The sequence below is a fragment of the Orcinus orca genome, chromosome 10 (assembly GCF_937001465.1).
Source record: "Orcinus orca chromosome 10, mOrcOrc1.1, whole genome shotgun sequence".
Classification (NCBI taxonomy): domain Eukaryota; kingdom Metazoa; phylum Chordata; class Mammalia; order Artiodactyla; family Delphinidae; genus Orcinus; species Orcinus orca.
This window is the reverse complement of record NC_064568.1, coordinates 24,331,045-24,352,887: the sequence shown is the minus strand read 5'-3', so window position 1 is coordinate 24,352,887 and position 21,843 is coordinate 24,331,045. Positions and strand designations below refer to the sequence as shown.

Here is a 21,843-nt window from a genome sequence, read left to right as displayed (position 1 = left end):
CAGGACCCTGCATGCCATCTTGGACTCCTCCCTTTTTCTGTATCTCCCATTCCATTACTCACTAAGTTCCCTCTCCTGAATATCTCTTGGGCCTCCCCTCCTCCTTTGCCTTAACTTTTCACTTTGGCCATAGCTTCCCTGTTGGCCCCCGCTGCATTAATTTCATCCCCTAAATCAAGCGTTGACAAACTTTTTCTGGAAAGGGCCAGACAGTAAATAGCTCAGGCTTTGGAGGCCACACAGTCTCTGATTCAACTACTATCAGTACCACTGTAGCACAAAAGTAGCCATAAACAATACATAAGCGTAGGACTGTGTTCCAGTAAGACGTCTTTAGCAAAAACAGGCAGTGGCCTGAGGATCACAGTTTGACAACCCTGTCTTAGATGTCTGCCAGAGTGGTTTTCAAAAGATACAAGTAAGACCATGTTATGCCCCACCCTAAACTCTTCTAAGACTGCCACTGCCCTCAGGATAAGTTCCAGGCTCCTTGGCAGGACATACAAGGGCCTCTGTGTCTCTCCCCTCCCGGGTCCCTCACAATTCTTATGACTGCGCATTCAACAATCAATGACTTGATGCTTCCCAGAACCCCTAGCCTCTCACGCCATGATTTGTCTCCCCATTAGTGTTTAATTAGCTGCTTGAACAATGCTGAATATGTTACATCCTCTTGCAGAGAGCTAAGTCCTCAAGCAGTTAGTTTGTCCTACCAAGTATGACCTGCATCACCATTGTACAAACCTTCAGAGAGCACGGAAAATTTCTACGTCTTCCAGAAGCTGGATGGAGCTTCTGAGACCGGAAGACACGTGAGCTTGTAGTAAAAGGCTATAAAAAGTCTTTGACCTATCAAAGTGGCAAAACTCTAAAAGACGATATTAAGTTTTGGCATAGATGAAGGGAAATAAATACTCTTATACACATTGATGGGAACATAAATCATACAATTCTTTTGGTAGAGTAATCTGGAAGTATTTTCGAATCCTAAAATGCACACACTCTTAAACTCAGTGATGCCACCTTCAGCTTAACCTAAGTTAAGATTCACAGTTGGGCACCCAGGTATATGTGCAAGGATGCTCCTTTTCAGCACTGTTTCTAGCATTCCACACCTGGGAATGATGACGGAAATCATGGTATAGTGATGTTCTCCATGAATTCCACACACCAGGCTCACTGTGTTCCTGACAGCCCACTTCCATGGCTAATAAATCTCTCAAACTCAGTTAAGTCCAAAATGAAACTCCAGATGTTAAACCAAGAGATGACACAGCCCCAGCTCTGCCCATCCAGCAAACAGCAGCTCCATCCTTTAAGGTGTTCAGTTGAAAAACAAACAAAAACAAAAACAAAAACCTGTTGTTCTTTCTCACACCCCTCATCTTAACCCATCAGGCAATTGTTTGGGGAACACTTTCAAAATATATCCAGCCACTTCTTACACCACCCTTATTACTACTACTACTCTGTTCTAACCACCACCATCTTGCACCAGGATTTCCATAACAGCTTCCTACCTGTGCTCTCTGCTTCCGCCCATCCATATATACTTAACACATGACCTAAAGTGAGACTTTTCCAATGTTAATTGAGGCATGTCATTATCCCAATCAAGACCTTGCAATGACTATCATTTCACTCTGAGTAAAGTAATTAAAATGGTCTAAAATGCTTGGCATGACCTGTCTGCTCTCCCTTACACTCTGACCTCTCCTTCCACACTTCTAGCCACTATTCTCTCTATTCCAGCCACTCTTCCCACAACGCAGGTATCACTTCTGCCATAGGGCCTTTGCTCAGGGCTTTGTACTTCCGCCACGGGGTATCTGTACCTCACCCAGATACACACAAGGCTCCTTCCTTCATTCATTCAAATTTCTACTTAAATGCTACTTTCCCAGTGAGGTCTACCCTGACAACCCTGTTTAAAATTGCAACATGCCCCATCTCCATGGTCTTGACCACCTTACTCTACTCTGCCGCCCTCCATACCACCTTCTAATATACAAAATAATTTACTCATTTGAGTACATCTACTGTTTATTGTCTGTCTCCCTGACTAGAACATAAACCCCACGAGGGATCTTTATCTCTTTTGGTCAATAATATCCCAAGCACCTGGAACAGCTCCTAGCACATAAAGGTTGCTAAATAAATATTTGCTGAATGAGTATCTTACAGGTTTTGTGAGAACAAAATGAACCAGCCCTAGCAAAGAGTCATCTAATAAATGTAGGTTCCAATTATTAGAAAGAATGAACTAAGCATACATGTACTAATGTGGAAAGTTGGCCATCTGTAATGGCAATAAGAAAAACCAAGCTACTAGTGTGCAAAGATAGTTATTACAGCATTGTTAGTAATACTGAAAAAATGGAAACAATGTTAAATCTCTCCATCTAAGTAACAGTTAAATAGATTACGTCAACCCTCAAGCCCAGGCTTTGGCTACCAGGTCGTTGTTACCAAGAATTAGGTAGGAATATTTGTTTTATCATATTAATGTGTCAATTTCAGGTAGGGAAAAAAAGTTGTTATTGATTGAACAGAAGGTAGAGTGTGATACCATTTACTTTGAAAGAAAAAAGAGAAAAAAAGTTGTGTGTGTATATACTAATGTAAAAAGAGAGAGAAAGCAAATTTATGTATATATATAAATTTTTATATTTAAAAATATATTTTAAAAATCTGTTATTTTTGAGGAGTAAGGCTGAGGAGAGAATGAGGCTCGCGTGTAATTTTATACTGCACTGTTTCACTGTGCAAGCAAGCAAGCAAGCCTCAGTTTTACCAACCACAGTAATTTTTAGGCACAAACTTCTCACAGCTGAAAGATTTCATTTTAACTAATCATTTCACCCTTATTCCCTACTCCCTGATCTTATTAGGACTAAATTAACACAGATTCTAATACAAGCTCTAGGAGGGCAGGGGGCTTTTGTCTGTTTTGGTCACTGAGCTATCCCTAATACCTAAAAAGTGCCTGGCACATAGTAGGCACTCAAATGTTTATAGAGCAAGTTAGTTCTAATATGAGACCACCTCCAGGTAAAAATACAAGTAATGAATGAAAGGGTTTAAAAAAGAAATAGCAAAGTCCTCCATAAACTAGAGTATATATATATACATAAACTAGAGTATACATAAACTAGAGTATAAACTAGAGTATACATAAACTAGAGTATACATAAACTAGAGTATACATATATATATACATATATGTATATATATATACATAAACTAGAGTATTAAGCCTCAGAATAAGGAGCTAAACGTTATAGACTTTTTGCTTCCCTTTCAGGTCTCTACTACAATCGTTAAGTGTTTTTAAAGCAACTCTCTTTGGCATTGCTCCAAATTAGTTAGAAAATTATGACACTTTCTGTCTCATAGGCAAGTTACTTAATATGGTTGTTGTCAAATTTGTAGATTCCCACTGATCTAAACTTTATTGCGGCAAAGAAGTATACCCAGTGCGATAATTCAGAACCCAGGTCAACTATAGTGGGACAGGTCGCGGGAAAAGGAGATTCTCTAATCAGAAGAACAGCCCAGCATTTAAGATCAATTAAACAGTGAGTAGAAATCTAAATGCTTTTTAAATTTCCAACAGCACTACAGGAAAAACTAGCTGGTTTGTGGGAAAGAATGTATGTTATTAAAAATGAGGGAAAATGGTGTTTCCTTTTTTTATTTTTAAAATGATTTTTCATGGAGTTGTGCTTTTTGCTCTGTTTTGCTAAGAGTAGCTCCACTCCAGGAAATAACTCAAACTTCTTAACAATGACTGGTCTAAGTTCTCAATGCATCCACTCATTCATCCACTATTCGTTGAACATATATTACGAGCTAAGTGTTGGGCTTAGAACTGGGATATAGAAAGAGAAATACTGAAAACCCCCAGGGACAAAACTGCTAAGCCTCACAAAACAGAGTTACATGCACTATGCTTTTTTGCTGCCCTTGCAGGTTAGATAACCACAAATGTCAACACGTTCAAAATTTTTTCATTCAAGAACCTTCAGCTTAGTAATTCATTTTTGTGTTTTTTGTTTGTTTGTTTTTTTGTGGTACACAGTCCTCTCACTGTTGTGGCCTCTCCCGCTGCGGAGCACAGGCTCCAGACGCGCAGGTTCAGCGGCCATGGCTCACGGGCCCAGCCGCTCCGCGGCACGTGGGATCTTCCCGGACCGGGGCACGAACCCGTGTCCCCTGCATCAGCAGGCGGACTCTCAACCACTGCGCCACCAGGGAAGCCCTAGTAATTCATTTTTAAGACCTCCTCTTTACTCTCATGCTTACAATCTTCTCAAACATCTTAGTAAAAATTAGGTAATATTTTCCCCATTCTGTTTTTAAATATGACAGCCTATCGAAACTTTAAGGGATACCAACCTCATTAGAAGAAGAAATAAAAATCAGCAACAGCAGCTCTTGAACTGTTATCAGATAAAAACAAAAACAGGTATCTAGATAGCCTTCAGTCATCAACTCAATAGACTACTGGGGAGTGAATGGGTTTAGTGCCATTTTTATCAAATCAGTGAAAACGGCGTATCACAGTCTTTCAGAGGCACTGTTTGGACATAATTGTCCTGGCTGTGGGCATCCTAAATTGATCATGTAGTTGTGCTAGAGGCTCCCAGGGGCAGAAACTTGCATCAAGACCCGGTAAGCCAGCAAGACCTTTGCACTTAGTGTTTATAATACTCCCAAAGCCGAAAAGTCACCGAGAGCCAACCGGCTGTCAGACACAGCCATCAGCAGAATGACTGAATTAATGGCTGGCATTGCTGGTTTTTCTTCCCACCAGACTTCTCAAAAATGCTCTGACAGTTTTTCTGGTGCCAGAGGGTGTCAGTATGACTGCAAGGGATGTGCTTACATTCAAATATTTGGGGTCTGACTATCAACATAAAAACATTTTCAGAAAGAAGAAGAAGCAAACATGCTGAGAAAATGGTGATCACCATTTTCTAACTGGATTTTGCCATGAAAATACACCCATGTATTGGGTGTATTGATGGGGGGTGGATCTTGTGATTTTCTAGTACTATCATCTCTATGTTTACATTTCCCTTTAGAAATCCTTTTACCTTTAGTCATAGGTGTCTCCCAAATTCTCTTCCCTACAGCAGCCCTAATAAGCCAGCATCATGGATCTGTATACTTATTGGGATTATTAAATCAGCAATCTCTACTGATATCACATCACCTGCTTTATGTGACACAGCATAGGGGCAAACAGAGATTACAATTTAATTTTTCAGTCACTGGTATCACTTAATCAAGGTGATTGACTCCTTTGTGAATATGGGAGTCTCATTCTCTCCTCTACCCACATCCATATGCTAAGAGAGAATGGAAAATAAGGGGGAGAGAGGGAGTGCCTCATCAGAAGCCTCTGCTACATGTGCCTTAGTAATACCAGCTACTGTCATGGCTTCTGTGGTACCTTTAATGCATGGGCATAGTTTGTCTTCTTATACTTAAGAATGTCAAGGAGCTACAGCTGTTGATCACAAAGACAGTCCTAGGTATCAGAAAAATACACCGGGTTGAGTGAGGTGGTCCTTTCTGTTAATGAAACTATTACCTGAAAGTTTTCAGAGAACCTGGGTTCCATGGTTGGTAGCTCCAGGAAACACACCATGGGCCATATCACAAACTGCTTCTTCTGACCTCAGTTAACTTAAAAGGCAGTGGGGCTCTGGTCTCCCCCGGGGAGGTCGCATGATAAACACAACTGCCCGTGTTTTTGCTCAGCACAGACCAGCAAGCAGGTAAGACTCAAGTTTAAAGGTAATAATAGACCCATTCAGGAGCTATAATTAAGTGAAAAGAACAACAAGCTGATCCCACATCTCTTTATTACAAGCACAACAAATCCAAATACCAAAACCCAAACATTTTTTTTTACTGCTGCCACAGAAATACAGCCTAAGAAAGAAACTACATAGGGATGCAAATGAGTAACCTTCAGTATTTAATTTGGTGGGGTCCGGGTAGGGGGGTTCAGGGTTAGGGAACTTTTCCCTCTGGCCCATCCCCTTTTCCCAAAATAGAAGAGGAAAGATACTGGGAGGGTAGAGCAGACTGCTTCTGTTTGCTCAGTTGAGAAATGGAGGAATCAAGTCTCTGTTGATACCATTCATCTGCTAAAGCTTTCAACATCACTAAAATTCATTGGCAAGTGATGAGCTGCATCTTGTTGACAAGTTCCAGTGCAAGTTAAATCACAAAAAAACCTAAGAGCATATCCAATCAATACTTGAGGGCTTCCAAAGTTATCAAAAAACACCAGTTTTTAGAAGGTAATAGCCTTACAGGTGATAAAAGGCAAGTTTTTCTCAACTAAGAAATGCATCTATTTTCCCAGAACCAGAAAGACAATATATTATTCTTGGGTTGCTAAGTGCATATACATGGGGTTCATGTGCATTGCATACACACCCTCAGTCAAATACTTTTAATATTAAAAAGTCATAATGACCTCATGCAAAAGCTTCCAGTTTTATTGGAGCCCCCAACAAACATGCCCGAACCTTTTGAAAGCACTGAATTCAAGAGGAGTGTAAAACAAACAAACACAACAGGCAACAACGAAAACCACCAAGGCTTTTCTGGTCAGCACACACTCATGAGTACTCTCCTAAATGATTCTCAATTGACAAAGTGAGAGCATGGTAAACCCTAGGAAAGAGAAAAGGACACTACATACCTCCTAATCCTTATAAGTATGCTCACATGCCCTCAAATAATTTGGCTCAGAAACAAATCCATTCTCTTTGTGTTTGAGGCAAAGTCTGTGCTCCAACACCACGGACATGACAGCTTCCTTGCATACTCCACTGCTGCCTGGTACTCAGGTCAGACAGACTGAGGACTTGGGAAGGGGAAGGGCCAGCCTTCATGCCTCTTTAAACACCCGCCTCCCCCTCGCCCAGCCTTCCTGGCTTGGCCCATTCACTTACAAGAACCAGAAATGAGAGAAGAGCCTTTCGGCTCCCAAGCACTCAGCAAGCCAGAGACTCTAGATCCTGCTTTCTATTTTCTGGTTGCCCACAGACATGCATACCTTATCTAGATGAGACAGGGCTCTGATACACACATGTTAATTTCCAGGAAACTTAAAAAGCCTTCTGCACGTACTCTCTTTCTTTTAAAAATGGGGAAAACGGGAGGAGGGTATGGCAGCTCATTCCCCCCTTCATTTCCCCGGGAGCTTGTAAAGCCCTTCAAAGTGCAAAGGCATTTGCCCACCGCGCCGGGGAGAAGTAGCTCAGCCTCTCCCCGGCCTTCCCCAGCCTGGGCGCCGGAACAATGCAGCAACATACATTTCCCAACACCTGCTGGAGCCTATTAATATGCACGGGGACGTATTGATTTTTCCCCCCATCCCTTCCCCTGCCCTCCACACTGAGCAGGCTTTCATCTCCTCCTCTACCATCCATCGGGAACTCATTTCGGCGGCCCCCTCCCCCTCCCACCGCCGGTCCCCATTCAGCCGAGCCCCTCGCTCGAAAGCCCAGGCTGACGAGCACACTTTGGAATGCACTTCATTAAAATTTAGCTGCCCGATTCCAACCTGCAATGCGGAGGAGGCAATACAAAGCGCGCGCCACACTTCCTCCAGCATCTCCTTCAAAAGCCCCATTGTTCGCCAGGCATCTGCTCCAGAGCCCGGCCTCTCCCTACCCACTGACCCCTGATTTTTTTTCTTCCCCCGCCCTCCCGCGCCCGCCCTGCCCGGCCAAACGGGCCTGCCCGGTGAATTAGAACGCAGCCGCAGCCATCTGGCCCTCCCAAGCTGGCCCGGTTTCTCCCCGCCCCTCCTCTCTGGTCCACACACCACACATGGCATCTTCACCTCCATGGATGTTCCCACAACCCAAGCGCAAACCTCGGGCGGCGGGGCGCCTCTGCCGCCTCCTGCCTGTGCCCAGGCTTCCTCCAGGGGCGGATCGTTCGAATCCAGAGGTGGGCAGGCGCCTGCGGGGGCGGCAAGGGGGCGATCTTGGACCACTTGTACTCGCCTGCAAATCCCAGCCCAATCGCCAAGATTAATCCTTCCCTTTGTGAGCCTGAAAGAGCCTCCCACCACTCCTGTCCTCGGCTCTGCTGCGGCTGTAAGAGAGGCGGGGGGGGGGGGGATCCGAACCCCTTTCTAGGCGAGCTGGGGGCACCTCGGCCTCCTGACCACGGAGAGGTTTTGCGAGGGAAGAAGGCGCTGGCGGCAGGAGCAGGTGACTGTGCGAGAAGGGAGAGGAGATGCCCAAGCTTGCGCCTTTTATATTACTGGCGACATTTCTAACACATGACAACAATTTCCATCTGTATTTAAGCCGGGAGTGTGAAAAAAGAGCATTACATCACAGAGCCCGGGTTCCTAGAGGCTGCCGGATATCTAGGCCAGGGGGATTAGGGCCCCACCTGCGGAGCGGCGGGAGCCCAGCGAGGCGGGCACTGCCTCTCCCGCCAGGCATGCCAGGTCCCCATCGCCCGCGAGGTCCTGGGGGAGCCCCTGGCCAAGGAAAGGCGGGAAATGAGGCTGCTCCATTTGCAAGACGCAGGAGGCTGGGTGGACGGGTCGGGGAAGCCGGAGCGGGGGGGTGGGGGTGGGGAGGGGGGGCGTGATTCTCTTGGTAGGGATGCAACCCTGACTTCCCAAGAGGGAGGGGCAGCAGGCTTCCAAGCGCCTTCAGGTAGGACCCACTGCTGCCCTTCTGCCTCTTCGTCAACTCTGGAGGAAATTTCAAAGATAAGAACTCTGATGTCTGAAATAATAGTTTTCCTTGAGTTAAAGGTGGATGGAGAATAGCATATTAATTTGTGAAATCTATTTCAAGGAATAGCCACGTCAAGAATTCAAGGTGGAAACTGGTTGAGAATCAAGCTGTTTCTTTAAGGCTTATCTCTGTGCCATTCAAATCCACTCTTTAAAACAATGTGTAAGAGCCTAGTGGTATCATCTCCACTCTGTTTCTGATGACGCATCCCTCCCCTATAGCCCCCACCCTCCCTAGCAAGAAAACTTTATTGAAAGTCCTCTGGCTCTAAAGACACACATTTCTTCTCTATTGTCAAATGGCCAGTCCTTAGAAATGTCAGCCACTCGTTGTAAGGCAGAGAACCCTGCAGACCGGCAAAGGAAGGAGGCGTCTGCTGCCTGCCTTTCCCCAACCCAGGTGTGACAGAGCCACGTGCAACCATCCTCGGAGAATTCCTGACTCAGTTCGGACAGGAGGAGATAACGGGGCAGGAGGAATGTTCTGAGGGGACGAATGACAAGAAAATAAGAAAAGGAGGGAGGAAGCAAGGGACATGTCTCTTCCTGGCGGGAAGAGAGGACAAGGGCAATGAGGAACCTAGATTCAACGTAGAGGACCAGATTTCATGTGACGGTAAAGTGCAATGAGGGAGGAAAAGGTGAGAGGGCAGCAGAGCCATCCAGATCACAAGGTAACATAAATCTTTCCCTTGAATGCAGTATCGGCTGGGTTTTGCAGCAGATGAAAAAACAAAATGTGTTCCTTCGATATTTGCTACTCAATAAGCAGTCACTGTGTGCACGTCTGTCTTGCTGTCTGTTTCCTGCACACTAGGATGTGGAGGGATGGCATTTCTAAAGCTCCTCATCCTCTGGTCACTTAGGATGGTCAAAAGACTCAACTCTGGAGTCAGACTCACGGGGTTCTAGTCCCGTCTCTCCACTTTCCTGCTCTGGGCATGGAGGTAACTTACTTGCTAGGTCTGCACCTGTTGCTCCATGTGTAAAAAGGTACCAAAACTACCTACTTGTGAGGATAATATATACAAGTGCCTGACACAGTTCACCACACATAAAAGGTGCTTCTAAATGTCACCTATCGTTGTTATTATGATGTCATCTCTATACAAAGAGTACTCACAAAATGAAAGCCCCCATCTTCTACTTCTGAGGACACGTGCAAACTGGAACAGCTCCCAGGGCTTAGCAACATGCACACACCAGCACCCTGGATGTCACTCGGCAGTCAGAAACAGTGAATGAGACACCTTGGAAGAAAAGCATTTTCGTTTGCTTCATTCTTGTCTCACATCTAGTTTTAGGAAGATGGAAAGGCCTTGAGAGCTGAATGCAAAGTATTAGCTTACATTTTTGGTTTGCAAGAAACAATAAAAACTTAAGGGGTTGGTTTCTTTATCAACCATGTACATAATACATGTGAACATTTACATCATTTCCCCTCTCGATCATCATCAAAAAAGAAGAAAGAAAAAGGAAAGCTGATTCCACATAAAACTCTCAAAAGCCTTTGGCTACAACCTAATGCTGAAAAATGGAATTTGTGTGTTATTAGTTTTCCACAAGAAAATGATTGTGCAGAACAAATTAAATTGCTCTTTTGCTAGGAATCTGCTTAGAGACTGCACCGATGGGAACAAAAATATAAAAGCCATTCTCTTTATGAAAGAAAGAAGGGAACTTTTATTCAATAAGTATTCAAGGATGTAGCTTTCCAATCTTCAATAAGGGGAGAAAAATAGCCCTAATTTGGTTTGGAAATACGCCTAACAATAACAACTTATTTTCAACTAGAGCTCCAGAGACCAGGTTTCTCTATGTATAAGTGAGGCACAATGAAAAGATTCCATGAAAATCTACTTGGTTTTTAATCAGTGTAGATACTTGATCTCAAAAACTGAGACTCTCTGAGCTTGTGTGGTCTCCAGCCTAAGCCAGGAGAGATGCTTAATTGCATTTCTTCTGAATTTTCTTTTGTCACACACAAAAAATGAAAATCAATAAGATCCTGGGCTAGCCTTCCTTCCTGGGTATCTGACTTCTAAACCTTAAGGTCGAGCTATGCAGTGTCTTGAGGGCACAGTTTAGAGTGGCAGCAAAATGTAGACACTTCCTTACAACACTATTTAACAAACAACTGAAAGAAAAGGGCCAAGAATTTCCTTGACTGACTGTTCAAAGCAATTACAGAAATGACTAGGAATCAGACCATTAAATGTTGTGGAAAAGTGACCACTTGGGAGGCAACAGAATGTAGTAGTTTTCAGAGTGGCATTTGGCGCCACCCTAGCTGCGTTCAAAACCCACCCCGCTGGCTCTCTCTTGACGTGAATCATTGGCTAAGAGACTCCACCTTGCTACACCTTGTAAAATGGGAATAAAGAGTTCCTGCCTCGTAGGATTGTTATGAAGACTAAGCGAGTAAATACTGGGCAACGTACTTACATGAGTGCCTGGCACAGAGGAAAGTACTCAGTAAGTGTTAGTTATTACTATCACATCAATCATTTCTAACATTTAGGTGTGGATTTCCTCTAAAGGCTTGCTCTGCATACGTATTCCCTTCAATATGTATTAGCACATACCAAGTACAGAGCACTGTTGGGTGTAAAAGGAAGTATAATACATCTATAGGGTTGAAAAAAAAGACTTTATAGGTATTTTTAAATAGAAATGTCCTTTGGATAAAATTATATTCAGTTTTATTATGTGACATAATACAGGCCACCTTCATGGAGTAAAATGCAATAAAAACAGAAATTAACAGAAAAAGAAGGAAAAATTATCAATAATAATAATAAAATCTGTGGGATAGACCTAGATTCCTACACAGAAGGGAATTATAGCCTCGAATGCATGTATTAGAGAACAGGAGAGACAGAAAATTAATGACTTATGCTTTCTATTCATGAAGCTATAAAAATAAAAATGAAATGAATTTTTTAAAACACGAAAGAAAATTCAACAAATAGTTCTGAGACAACTGGATATGCACATACAGATGAATCAAGTTAGAAACCTACCTCATACCGTACATAAAAAGTAACTCAAAATGGATCACCGGCCCAATAGTAACATCTAAAACTATGGAACTCTTAGAAGAAAACATAGGAGTAAATTTGGGTTAGACAATGACACCAAGGCACAAGCAACAGAAGGAAAAATAGGTACGTTATACTACATTAAAATCAAAAAGTTTTGTGCTGAAAACAATATTACCAATAATGTGAAATGACAATCCACAGGATGGGAGAGAATATTTGTAAATCACATACCTGATGAGGGACTTGCATCTAGACTATATAAAGAACCCCTACAACTCAACAACAAAAAGACAAATAACACAATTAAAAAATGGGCACAGTACTTGGACAGACATTTCTCCGAAGACAATACACAGGTGGCCAATAAGCAAATGAGAAGTGCAACATCATTAGTCATTAGGGAAATGCCAATCTAACCCAAAATGAGATACCACTTCATACTCACTAGGATGGCCATCATTAAAAAGTATTGGTGAGGACCCAGAAACTCTACTCCTAGATCTATAGCCAAGAGAAATGAAGACATACCTTTACACAAAGACTTGTACATGAATGTTGCTAGCAACATTATTCATAATAGCCCAAAGTGGAAACAAACCAAATGTCCATCAACTAACAAATGAATTAATAAATGCGGTATATCCATACAATAGAGTATTACTCAGCAATAAAAAGGAATGAAGTACTGATACATGCTGCAACTTGGATGAACCTTGAAAACATTATGCTAAGTTAAAGAAACCAGACGCAAAATGCTACATACTGTATGATTTCACTGATATGAAATGTCCAGAACAGGCAAATTTATAGACAGAGAATAGATTAGCAGTTTACTGAAGCTATGGGATTTGGGAGGAAATGGGGCATAACTGTTAACGAGTCTAGGATTCTTTTGGAGGGAGATAAAAAACATCTAAAGTTAGACTGTGGTGACAGCTGCACAATCTTGTGAATATACTAAAAAACCCTGACTTTTTGAGAACGGTGTGAATTGTATACTATGTGAATTAAATTTCCATAAAGTTGTTTTTAAAATGTAGAAAAAGGGAATAATGAAATTAAGGTAGCATTATAGACAGGTAACTGTAGGCAATAAAGAAAAAATCAGGAGAAAAAGCTATTTTTATGACAGGACTAATCAAATTGAAAAGCCTTTGGCAAATATGACCCTGGGTTGGGGAGGGTAGGGAGAAATCACAAAATAAATCAACTTTAGAGCAAAAAAGGTGGCATTAAAAATATATGAGATTTATTTTCATGTATAAGAGAATACCATGTACAGCATTATACCAGTTAATTTCAAAGTCTAGTTAGAATAGATCATTTTTGAGGGCAATAAATTAATGGAACTACCTCAAGAAGCAGGAGGAATCCTGAGTAGAGCAATGACTGTAACCAAAATGAAATGAAGTTAAAGAATTATCTCCTCACCCCCTTTTCCTAGCTTTCATAAGGAAAAAATCATGTCCCAAGCCAGGATGCTTTACAGACAGATTTTACCAAGACTTTCAAAGAAGACTGTGGCACCCTTTATGTTAATCCAAACACACACACTCTCGCTCTACTATATATTATCCATTTTCTGTGGATTCATATATATATTTATGAATGATTAGAAAAATATCCCAGAGGAATAATTTAAAATGGCAATCTATGGTCACCTTTGGGGAAGACAAATGAAAACAGTATGAGGGTGGGATGGTTAAAGAGGATATTAAAATTTATTGTGATGCTTTTGTTTTTAATGAAATATGGGTATGTATTGCTTACATAAGAGAAAAATTAATTTGGAATGAAAAAAATTAAGGTGTTCACTGGAGACCTGGACTAAATTTTCCATGCCATTGAGCGAACCATGGAGGGTAGATAAGAGGGAAGTATTATTGCCACCAAATGGCAATTTATTCTAATTGTAGGCAAAATTCCTAAGGAACTAAAGCGGTAACCTGGTAATTTTTATAACACCAAAATTTTCTTAGTTCTAAGATGTCATTAATTTTAAGATACATCTATGAATTAACAGCTTTCCAGGAAAAAAGAAAACTACCACATTAAACATCTACATCTATGTTCAACAACAGCCAAATGCAGAAAAAATTATTGATTTCTTACTTTCTGAGAATCAAGAAATAATAGTGCTAACAGACCAAGGGAGATACTGATAAAAATGAAAAACGCTCTTCAAATGATAATAATTTAATCTGTGTTGTTTAGATTCTGCAGCCAAGTTCTGTCTGGAAAATGACGTCTAGTTAGATATGGACATAAGTTTATAATGATTATAAGAAATAACAAATATTTTGGTTATTAAGGAAAATAGTGTTAGGAAGGAAAACAGAAGTGTCTCTTTATATCTGATGCTTTTTAAAGTGACCAAAGGGCCTGAATATAATAAGATCAACATGTAAGAGAAGAGTGATATTGGAGTTTCTATTGTTCATGTTTTTTCATGACTTATGGAAGATAATGACTTTCATATGTCAAAGATAAATGACGTATCACTTAGCTTTGGGTATTTATATACCCAAAGAGATGGGTATTTTCCTTATAATAACCTTTGATTTCCACCATTAAAAATATATATATCAGCTTGAGGTAGTATTTTCCAGCTGGATTTTAACTTGAGTTGCCATCGAAGTGTGAGGAAGAGACCCCTTTACGAAGAAACAACTCCATTGACAATTCTCTGGCTTTTGTAAGTCAACAGGGGGATCAAACAGCAAATGGGAAATCAACAGAATCCTTATGGCTTTCTGCAACAAGAAATGGAAATAGGGCAGACATGGAACATTTACCTTCAAGTGCCACAATTCTAGCATTACTTCTCTTCAAGGTGTGAAAGATGACCATCTGCTTGGATGGAACACAAATGAGCTTTTTCTACAGGTTTTCCAAGAAAATGCAGAAAAAGCAAGCTTCCAGCTATTACAACCGAAAATGGCTCATGCAATGCAAATATGCAATTTAAGATAGCTAAAGAAGAAGAATGATCCTGCAATGCACAATCAAAGATCAAAGTTCCAGGAACCTCAGACTTTGATTGCACAAGGGATGCTCTCAAAATTGACTCTTTACATTTGTATGACCATATCTCTCTACAAATGACCTGTTTTACAAGACCACACCCCTCCCTCCTTGAAGCTGTGCAACTTAACATTGAACCTACAGTACCATCTTTGTGTCTTTTGACTCCTGCTGCCTTCAGGACACAAATTAGGACTCCCAACAGTATATTCACCATGTGCATGTTAGAACTTGTCACTATACTCATGTACCAGCCAAATGAGCTTCTGAATACATCTGTCACAATAAGTAAGTAAAGGGGGCATGAAACACAGATCTGATACTTGCCAGGGAGTGTGATGTGAAAGGCAAGTGTGCTTCTTGGGGGCGGGGCACCACTGTAGGGAGTGCTTACCTTCTTGCAGATATGCAAAAACTCAGGGATAGAGAGTCCAAGCACTGACAATAAAAGAAAAACTCGCCCATGGGGGCCAACTAGTCCTTTCCAGTTGGCCTAGCCTATCCTACCTTTAGGGTGTGCTGAAGGGCTTTCAGCAGATCAGAGTTAATGAGGAAGACAGAATCAGTTAAGCCTACAGCACGCACCATTTGAATGTGCCTATCAGTGGGCCTTATGTTAGTAAATTATAAATTGTCCAACTTGGCCTTGATGGTGCGTGAGTCACACAGCAGACTTATCTCAACTGTAACTGCTCTAACACTCAACGTTGTAGTGGAAGAATTACAGAGGCCAATCCTGCAAGGAAGCCCATTTTCATCCACAACCCGGAGATAAGGTCTAGCAAGTGTTCCTGGTTACATCGAAAGACCCTCTCCTCCTCTGCATCACTCCACTCTGCTCACTAAACAGTTGTCATGGAAATAGAGTGTGCACAGCGACTCATCAGATACATGGATATATTTCTGCAGTTTGAGCACCTGTTACCTGCCAGGGCCTCTCTTGGTGCTTCTTATGTATTACGTCACTCAACTCTCACCACAATTCTATTGGGATGGTACTATTTTCCCCATTTTATAAATTAGGAAACCTCCGGGAAGTAATTTATCCGAGATCACAGAGCCAGAGAATGGAGGGGCTGTTTGTCAAACCTAGTTCTGTCCACATCCAAAGCCTGTGTTTACTCAGCAGTCACAACCCTGTGCCTCTCAGCAGTATGAAAGGAGGCTGCTTTTCCAGGAAGTTCCCTTGAAACCAGGTTCTGGTCACTGCTGATACGGGTGTTCAAGGCGAGTTTCAATAACTGCCTGTGTCACTAGGATGTTTCCTCTTCTGATTTCTATGTATTTTAGGAATATATAATCCATCACAGGAATATGCTTTGGGATGCCCATATCAACTCCAACATACACGAATCTGGGATACAACTGGGCATCCTGTGCTGGGTGCTCCCACAGTAGAGGACTCTTTCCCCCTTCTGGCCTTCCCACCTCATGCTGCAGCTCACACTACTCCCTGAAACAGCCACTGCCTCCGCCCCTGAAACAGCTATACACTTGGGCTGGCAACAAGCCTCCTAACAGAAGTGGTCCATTCAGCATCTTCAACACCATCACCACCATCCTATCACAGCTAGCACTATCACCATAACCGTGACCCATCCCAGAATCCTCCAGATGTGAAGTGGTTACAGGAGACCAAGATTGTGCCAGGCCTCCTGACAACCTTTTAAGGAAGTAATTGTTACTCCTATTTTGAAAATGAGGAAATGAAGTCTCAAGAAGCTGGCTGACAAAGAAGAAAGAGGAAATAAAAGACATGCTTCCCACCACTACCCAGGGCAGGCAGATTTCTTTAATTGGGTCCTACATCTGCATTTTATCTTATTCTCTTCTTTTCAGAAACTCTCTTCTGGTTCTCATTTGTCCCAGTTGCAAGCACAAAATTCTTAGGAGAATAGATACGACTTCTAGTGATCCTTTGTAAGAGATCAGTCACTTTGGCCTACTACGTATTATGCATATGGCCACTGTCTTTCCTTTTGTGCTACTAATATAAAAAAGAAAAGAGGACATTGGGAAAGAGAAAGAAATATATTAAAATATCTTAATGGGCTGCTCATCTGATATTAGAATAGATTTTTTTTCTCAATTTAGATACTAGTCACCCATGCCTTCTCTGTGCTTGGAACCACAGCTAGTCATTAACATCCACTTCTTCAAGTTATCCTCACCACAACCTATAAAACAGGTATTACTGGACCCATCCTATACATGCAGCTCAAAAAGGTGAGGCAACCTGTCCAAGCACCACTAATAAGAAGCAGAGTCAGGATTAAAACCCAGCTGTTTCTACAAATCAGCAAGAAAAAGACAAACTACCCAATTAAAAAGAAAAATGGGAAAAGATTTCAACAGGTATTTCACACAAAAAAACTCTCCAAATAGACAATAAACATTTGAAAAGGTGCTCAATATTCTACATCAGAAAAAATGCAAATTCAAATCATAATGAGATACCACTGCATATCCACCAGGATGACAAAACGTTGGAAAGGCTGACAATAGCAAATGTTGGTGAGGACAAGAAACAACTGGAACTCTCACGCATGTAGGTACTAGTGCAAATTGGTACAATCACTTTGGAATCTGTTTGGCAATATCTGTTGTAGATGAGCCGCTTATGCCTACATATGCCTACACAGGGAACCAACAATCCTAGGTAGGAAATGAGTGCATACATACATCCACTTATATAAGAAAGCTCCCAGGACTTTCTTGGTGGTGCAGTAGTTAAGAATCGGCCTGCCAATGCAGGGGACACGGGTTCGAGCCCTGGTCCGGGAGGATCCCACATGCCACGGAGCAACTGGGCCCGTGCACCACAACTACTGAGCCTGCACTCTAGAGCCCGTGAGCCACAACTGCTGAGGCCCGCACGCCTAGAGCCGGTGCTCCGCAACAAGAGACGTCACCACAGTGAGAAGCCCATGCACCGCAGTGAGGAGTGGCCCCCGCTCACCGCAACTAGAGAAATCCCATGCGCAGCAACAAAGACCCAATGCGGCCATAAATAAAATAATTAATTAAAAAAAAAAAAGAAATTCCCAGCAGTAGCTAAAAACTGGAGACAGTTTAAATCAACAGAAGAATGGATAAAGATGGTGGTACATTCATATAATGTAAGACTAGACAGCACAACAACAACAAAAAAATCAAACTACTGCTACATGCAAGCAATGTGGATGACAAAGAAGTTAGAACAAAATAATACATACTGTATTTATATGAAATTCAAGAGCAGGCAAAATAATCTAGGGGGGTAAGTCAGAATCATGATTACCTCTGGGAGAAAGAAGTGCTCAATGGGAGGAGACGCGAGCGAGCCTGCTGGAACACTCAGTGTTCTGTATATTGATCTCGGTAATGGCTACATACGTGTGTGTGTGTGTGTGTGTGTGTGTGTGTGTGTGTGTGTGTGTGTGTGTGTGTGTGTGTGTGTGTGTGTGTGTGACATGTGGGTGTGCACATGGATGTAAAAATTCATCAAGCTATGCACTTAAGACTTATGTGACTTATTATATGTGTTTTATTTATTTTCTACCTTAACTTTTTTTTTAAAGGTCTCTGTTAGAACCCAAATACACCTAGCTCCTTTAATGGTCATTGAGTGTTGTGCTCTACTGCCAGAGTCTGGAACAAGGGGAAGAAATGGACCAGTCTGTGGTGTAAGGAAAGGAAAAAAAGAGAGACAGGGTAAGAAATTGAAGGAGGGAAGGACAGTGGGAGGGAGAAAAGAACAGAGGAAAGGAGAAAGGCTGATGTGCCAGGCCAGGCCAGGCCCCTAACACATACAACATGAATTCAGAAAAAAAAAACAGCAAGAATTGTATCAACAAGTTATTGTTTTCAACTACTCCATGTTCCCTAAAGATACCGTATTTTTTAGTTGTATCTGACAGTTTGCTTCTCAGTTCGTAAATCATCCATATCTACAGTGAGAAGGTACAAAATTCCCCCCAAGGATCCCAGACAGTGGTGGATTTGCATGGGGTGTCTGATTCTAGCCTAAGGAAGGATGCTGAATGCCCACCTTTTAGCAGGTAGCCTATGTGAGGACTAGATTAAGCAGCAAACCTGAAATTCAACACAATCTATATTAGCCACAAATTTTCCACTGGGGCAAAAACATGTAGATTCTCAGACTTATTTATAGTCACGCACCAAACCATCAGAACTCACACCAAATTTCAGTTCATCCGATGGTTTTATAGGATGTCTCATTCTCAAGTCATATATCTAGAGAATATTTTATCTACAACTTAGGCAACATTTTTTTCAAAATTCCTGTGAAATAGATGTGCTTCCCCCCCCCATATCACTAATTAAATGATGCTGACACTGTGCAAAACCATTTAGAGATGGAAATAAGGAATGTGCATCCTTCAAATCAGTTGATGATGAAAACTAAGAATACAGAAGTTGTAACTTCTGACAGTCCTGTAAGGTCTGTTTGTAATGACCTTATCTTATGAGACAGGAAAGGAGAAAAATGTCAAGTTCATTTACGTGCAGCAACTACAATTAGAAAGCCAAAGTAATAAATCTTTCAAGCTGGCTGACCTTGAAAATGACTTCATTTCTAGTATAACCAAATTGTCTCACTTTTCAAAGCAAAGCACTTAAGAGGATAGTATGGCCTCACTTCTAATAGGGAGGTCAGGGGAGGAGAGAAGTCCCAACTAGAAATGTGGCAACCTCCAAAGAAACGGTCCAAGGAATTAAATGTTTTCCTTCAGGAGTGTGAGAAATAAAATCAACGAGAAGGCTGAGCCCTGGTACAACTGGGGTTCTGGAAGGGCCCATCTTGCTGCTTAGATAGTCCTTGGATGACTGTTACTTACCCTACTTTGGCTTCTTCCATTAACAAGCAACTGAACCTGGATCTGAAAGAGCCAAACCTTGGTCCAAAGAGTCATCTCATAGCATCCCATACCTACTGAGGTTGCCGAGGAGGGGAAGGGGCAAGAAGATCTTTGACTCAGGTCTCCTATTCATGAAGAGCCTTAAATTTAGACTTTTGTTACGGTCAAATAAAGTTATGTCTACAGTTACAAAGACACACTAAAAGGAATGATAAGTATTTGAACTTGGGGTCTATTATCAGACTATACTGCCTTTAGAGTACCTTGAGTTAATGCTTTATACATCTTGCAATTGATGAACAGCACAATTATACTGCATTGCTATGTGTATGTTAAAAGTATTAATTAACTGCAAACATTAAAACCATGTCCTATCTTTTGCTGTAGCACTGGTTTTTGTTGTTGTTGTTTTTAAATATGTCAGAAGACTCAAAAACACGAGTGGTCTATTCTTGAGGAGTCATAAGGAGAGAGCACTGTGCAAAGGATTACATTATCTTCGGACTGACCCTGGGATATTAAGATGCTTAATGGGTCTATTATACCCCTAATAAAGACTCCTTTTTAAAGAGGAATTAAGCCTAGAGATGTTCAATAGAGCCATTTGCCCATGGTTACATGAGTAGATGTTTCCTGATTCTCCCTAGGAAAGAGGTTCTGCTGCTTTTCCTTTTGTCTCTCTTTTTTATTTCACTTCCTAGTCACATTGATTCACTGGTCTCAAGACTGAGCTTGGTGCCTGTCCTTGTATGTCATATAGTCCTGGGCTTACCCTACTGTGGGATTTACCTTACTCTCTTATACCTGCATCTTGTTAGTTATAGTGGTTGCCTACTATACTATAAACTCCCCGAGAGCAGGAAAGGTAACCAGTTTACCCCTAAATGTTGAGCCTCTATTACTGTGACCTGCTCACAGTGGTATTCAATACGTGTTTGTTAAATGGACAGATAAATGGAATAAATGGAGAATGGCTGGGTGAGTAGATGGATCAACTGACTGAAGGAAGGGTAAACGAAAGAAATAACAGTACCCCAAAGATCCAATTCTAGTACGTCTCAAACCTTTAATTAGCTTAATTAAGAATGGAGAGATCTTGTAACTGGACTGGATTAGGCTTCTGGTGTTCAAGTACCCAGTGGATATTATCCTCATTGGAGTAAGGTACCACTTCACATGACTGAGACAAATACCTCCCAAATGAATGGCAATTTGGTTCTATCTTTCAGGCTAGCTAAGTATCTACTACCGGAACTCAGCCACTGCATAAAACCAGGCAGTCACGGTGCTGTCCACCACCAAGGGTGCCATTCACATACATTACGAACTGAATAGTGCCCCCTGGATTTGTATAATGTGGTGGCTCTGATGGGATCTAAGACTAAGATGAAATTATCTTCAAAAGCATAACAAAAGGTATCTCCTCCCCTCCCCCAAAAAGGAGTATGTTTAATTATTGATTCTTTTTCCTTTTTTTTAATTTAAATGTTCTCTAGAGCTATAAATAATAGGCAATATGAGCCACTGGCTAAGAGGGAAATTTCTAGAACAAGACAACACAGCTCTACCACATATTCGCTGTGACATCTTGAGCAAGTTATTTAATCTTTTTATTCCTCGGTTTCCCTGAATGTGGAGAGTAATAGCACATACCTACAAGACCATTGTGGGGATTAAATGAGTTATTACACTAATATAGAATAAAACCTAGCACATGCCAAGTGCTCAACGTATGTTAACAATTCTAATGATGATTATTATACTGTTATATTCATCTAGAATCCCATTAGCAGATATTTAGGATCCATTTAAGATAATTGTTTCTGGGACTTCCCTGGCAGTAAGGTGGTTGAGACTCCACATTCCCAATGTAGGGGACATGGGTTCGAGCTAAAATCCCGCAAGCCGGGCGGCGTGGCAAAAAAAAAAAAAAAAAAAAAAAAAAAAGCGTTCCTAATTTATTTTCTAAGATGTATTCAGTAGGTATATATGTATCTATACACACAGATGTACACATAGTCTGAGCAAAGAAAATGTGGTGGTTACTAGTGGTAGCTTTAGTATCCATGTTGAGTGCCTGAGCTCCAGTCCCATTCCACAATTTTAAGACAAGTCATTAATC

General features: G+C 41.5%; 1 protein-coding gene across 28 annotated transcripts in view; it reads right to left on the bottom strand.

Annotated features, from left to right (window-relative positions):
* The window catches only part of MAGI1 (membrane associated guanylate kinase, WW and PDZ domain containing 1), a 617,182-nt gene that overhangs the window by 217,724 nt on the left and 377,615 nt on the right, over positions 1 to 21,843 (bottom strand). Inside the window, exon 1 of one of the 28 annotated variants that reach the window (XM_049715800.1) lies at positions 7,592 to 7,608. The exons of the other annotated variants lie outside the window; for them this stretch is intronic. The gene's annotated coding sequence lies outside the window, so the exon portion shown is untranslated. Of the gene's footprint in view, positions 1 to 7,591; positions 7,609 to 21,843 lie in introns of those variants that run through there. 28 annotated transcript variants of the gene reach the window in all.